The 5,000-nt window shown below is 32.6% G+C and overlaps 1 protein-coding gene across 7 annotated transcripts in view; it reads right to left on the bottom strand.

The window, feature by feature from the left end:
• LOC106880995 (protein kinase C delta type) overlaps window positions 1-5,000 on the bottom strand; it is a 141,765-nt gene that overhangs the window by 76,625 nt on the left and 60,140 nt on the right. The window contains exon 1 of one of the 7 annotated variants that reach the window (XM_052966799.2): window positions 1,136-1,543. The exons of 5 other annotated variants lie outside the window; for them this stretch is intronic. The gene's annotated coding sequence lies outside the window, so the exon portion shown is untranslated. Of the gene's footprint in view, window positions 1-1,135; window positions 1,544-5,000 lie in introns of those variants that run through there. One more of the 7 variants, XM_052966813.2, reaches the window with a different exon arrangement.

The raw sequence follows: 5,000 nt of genomic DNA, 5'->3' as shown, positions 1-5,000 counted from the left end.
GCCGGCATTTACATACAATTCTCAGTGAAACCAAACTGTTATTTTCTTTAATGGACATCATGAAAATAAAAAAAGGAAATAATTCACGATTAATTTTTAGAACCTATAACCCTAAATCTTTCATCTCTTTCATGCTAAGTTACTGTTATTTTGCTGTTTCATTTGTCATGAAATTACGGAGAATATTGCAACATTCTTTCTAAGGCAATATTCCCAAGAGGAGCAATCTTTCTATTTTTGTTTTTTCTTCATCATTTGCATTGTTTTACCAATTTTTTGCATTGTTTTCTTTTGTTTTATTGCTTTGCTTTCTTTTCTCCACACTTCCATTTCTTTTGTTCCACTATTTCTGTCTCATTACATCCATTCCACACGTGTATAAATTACATTAGGTCAGACTCCTCTGCCATTTGCTACAGCTTAAATATAGGTTGATCTTTTTTTTTTTTTTAATATCCGAAATAAGTGTTCTGTTTATTATATCATTTACTATCATCAATTCTTACTATTATCATTCATTGATATTACTATTCTAATAATAATCATTGCTGCTATTATTACTATTATTATCATCATAGTTAAAATTACTACATCCCCTAAATACAATTTCAAAACACGTTATAACAAACCCTCTCTATTTTTCAAAAGTCAATAACTGTAAGTCTTGGGTTTTGTTTATTTTTTTTATATAATTCATTCATATTTCTTTTTCCTTTAATCTAAATGATACATATAAGACATGGTATGAATAAACGAACAGATGAATGAGTATGTGCATGTATGCATCTGTGTAAATGGATATTCATGTGCTTGTACATATTCATGTATCTGTCTATGTTAGTGTGTCTGTATGTTTGTGTGCAGCTCCAGACAAATATTCAAAGAATTTAGGCAACAGACAGAATGAGAAATCCTGTCTGATAGAAGAACTATCATCATGCATTTATTATCACAATTGGTCGATCGTCACAATCACATGATATTTATCTAGTCAGCGTATTACTGGGGAGGGGAAAACTAGTGAAGAAACATTAGTGACTAAATCGGTAAGGGCACACACACCAAGAGAACTAAATAATGGTGAGATGTTTGATAAAAATGAAAGATATATTTTCATATAGTTCTGTATACATACATAAGAAGGGGTTTTCCTCCACTTTTCTCAACCTTTTTAGAGCCGTAGAGTAACACAGAATTCATCAACCTTACCAGCATCTCTGTCTCGTTGAAAAATCAACAGTAATGAATAAATATCACTAAGTGTTGAATTGAAGTAGTTTCACTCCCCCACTCCCAACAACGACATGCTCTTTTGCATATAGAAAAGGAATGTGCAGCTAACTCCTCTTTCTCTCTCTCTTTCTTTCTCCTCTGTTCTCTCTTTCGCTCCCTCCTTTTCTCTTCTGCTTTCTCTCATAAAGCAAAAGAAAGCATAACAGATGTAAAATGTGAGAGGGGAGGGGGTGATGTGATATTTCATTATTGACACCGAGACTTGAGGCCCCATACACATCTACTCCACCATACCGGTGTGTGTGTGTGTGTGTGTGTGTGTGTGTGTGTGTGTGTGTGTGTGTGTGTGTGTGTGTGCATGCAATATTTACAGATGTAAAGACAGAAATTGAAAGTACATCTTTCAGGATACTGTAAAATAGATTTTTCTTTCTTTTCAAAAGGAAATCATTTGAAGTGAGAGCTGGTGTATTTTTTTTAATCAATTTAAAATCACACGCACAAACATTTATATGCATGTTAGAAAGTCAATAAAAAGTGAATAAATCTATTCCAGAGATAAACCATAAAGTTAAAAAAACAATTTTTTAAAGTGTTTTTTTTAATTAAAGATTTCTTTTTTTATAACAAAAGGGTCACAAAGTATAGGGAAAAAAAAACTATTTTTGAGAGACACTACAAATCATCTATCAAAATAATACATTATTTCTTATTTTAATTTTACTCATTGAATTTTAATATTCTGACTTAGTTTGTTAAGTCAAACTGGAACATTTGCAATACCTAACTGAAGAAATCCAACTATATTCTATAAATGCTGATAATAAATATAAATTAAAGCATACATCTTCAAAAGCTGCTCTCAGACAAAAAGTAAATTAATTTTTTAAAAAACTGATTTTTGTATAAATTGTTTAGTAAGTTCAGAATTTATCAATTTTATATGTCTACCCTGTTTACAATAGAAACATGTAGATTTATTTTATAGTTGTAGTTCTTTTGTTTTGATTTTTTTACATTACCTCCTTTTTCCCCCAAAAGACACTTAACCCCATTTATTACAATTAACACACAGAGAATGAATAATTATTGTTAATATTCTTTCATTATTCATATGTTGTTTGTGATAGCAACTTGGAGTTTCAGAAAGCTGGAGAACATACTCAGACAGAATGGACAGCAAAAGAGGGTGATGAAAAGAGAGAAAGGGGAAGGTTAGAGAAATATTAAGAAACATTCCAGCTCCTTAACAGGAAGCATTGTCTGCAACAACAGTAATGCAGGGAAATTCCCAGCAGTTAAAATGACAATGGACATTCTCCAATTGAGAACTGACCGACATTGTTGATAACAAAAATGTAAGGATTCCAAATTACTACACACAAATCTCAAATTGAGCATGTGAGAAATTCTTCCTGATACAAAATGTTTTATTTTACAAAACAGAGAAAAAAATATGATGATAACAGATAAAGGTGTTATGTAACATACAAACAAAAATACACTGAATTACACTTATATATTCCTTCTCTGAAAACATAATCCCCATACATACAAGAATGTATACAACCAAAACTTAATAAGAGTATATATAGACAAAAGAGTTTGAGAAGTATTCTTATAAGCCACTGTGTGTGTGTGTGCATGCGCGTGCGCACATGTATGTGTGTGCATACAGATAGATACACACACACACACACACACACACACACACACACACATTCATCATCATCATCATCATCATCGTTTAACGTCCGCTTTCCATGCTAGCATGGGTTGGACGATTTGACTGAGGACTGGTGAAACCGGATGGCAACACCAGGCTCCAATCTAAATTTGGCAGAGTTTCTACAGCTGGATGCCCTTCCTAATGCCAAACTAATTTGGCAGAGTCAGAATGACTCCAGCACTGGATAAAATGTTCTGAGTTCAAATCCTACAAAAGTCAACTTACCCTCTCATCCTTAGGGATTGATAAAAAAAAAAAAGTACCAATTCAGGGTGGTGAGCTGCCAAAACATTAAGAACATTGGTACTGTTGTATATTGGTATTTGTTCCAACTCCTAACATTTTCAGTTCAAATCTGGTCATAGCCTACACGGGTGATATATTTAATGCATCACTTGGTTTTTTACCACAACCCACTTTATGGCAAGGATTCAGGCCAGCCTTATTGTCTGAAGATAACTACTCTTATGCTCCATCCCACCCACCAATCTCAGAGACCCTGTAAATGGTCATGTCATATTTGAATAAAAGAATTGAAAAAGTCATATATATATATATATATATATATATATATGTGTGTATGTATGTATGTATCTACTATATATGTGGGAAATTCTGTCTGTGGGTGTGTTTGTGGAGTTGTTAGCTATCGATTTTGATAAAAATTGATACGTGAGTCGAACTTATGTCTGGAAACCTCATGGCATACTCAGATTGTTGAAGAAAAAATCGATAATAGGCCCCCTGGAAGAGATCCTTATATATATCTAATTTTTTATTTTAAAAGCCAAGAGAAATAGCCTATTCGCCCCAGGAAGGGATGCTTATATATAGCCAAGGGAAATAACTCATTCATTTTCTTAAATTATTTGGTAAAAATGAAATTGAGTATGCTTATTTCTTAGTATTTTAACTGTTAGAGTTATTTTCGCAATTTATCCAGTACAACCCTTAAACGAGTAAATAGTATTTTCCTAAGCAATATATATTGGTTATATCGGTTAGTGACTTATTCACAGATATACCAACACTAGTGCGCAAGGGTAATATTCTCTGGAATGCACAAAAGCCCTTTCAAAGTTATTTCTTTGAATTGTTATTGTCTCATATCTGATTAGCCTGTTATTATGAAACATGCTTCACGATTTTAGCATACATACCTTATTAGTATTTCCTCCTAAGTTCCATATACTCTGAGAATGCATTAAAGCCATTTTCAGGGCTACTTTATTTGAATTCTTACTATCAGGTAACTAATTTCATGTTATTACATAACTGACTTCACAATTTGGGTATTCATAACTTATTGGGAATTCCTAAAAACAAGATCCTGTGTAAGACAGTTTGGTATTCTCTGTAAATGCACAAAAACCATTTGTTATGGGCTTAGTGAAACAATTATGAGAACGGAACCAAGGGACAAGCCCCGCTTTCCTGGGAATTACTAAGTATGTCAACTAGTGTATGTATATATATATATATATATATATATATATATATAGATATATATATATGCACAAAGCATTTTTACATATGTATGCACAAAATACATATATACACTCACACATATATATACATACACACACACGTACATACATACATACACAAACATATACACACATGCATACATATATACAATAGGTTTCTTTCAGTTTCCATCTACCAAATCAACTCACAATTCTATGGTCCGCTTGGTGCTTTAGTAGAAGTCACTTGCCTAAGGTGTCAAGCGGTGGGACTGAACCTCAAAACATGTAGTTAGAAAGCAACCTTACCCAGCAAACACACACTTCACACACAGATATATATGAACACACAAATATACACACATATGTGCATATGTGTACATATACATGTGCATACCTATATATACATATATATGCATATATACATACATGTACATACTTAGATATATATGTATGTATATATACATGTCTAGGTACTGGACAACAACGTAAACAACATGAAATTCGAAAACAATTGTCATAATTGCTCGAAATGTGGAGTAGATAAACAGACGACAACTGATGAGGGGTTG

Source organism: Octopus bimaculoides, chromosome 1 (genome assembly GCF_046866305.1).
Source record: "Octopus bimaculoides isolate indiv1 chromosome 1, ASM4686630v1, whole genome shotgun sequence".
NCBI lineage: Eukaryota > Metazoa > Mollusca > Cephalopoda > Octopoda > Octopodidae > Octopus > Octopus bimaculoides.
The sequence above is the reverse complement of the archived record's forward strand: the minus strand, read 5'-3'. Positions and strand labels throughout refer to the sequence as shown.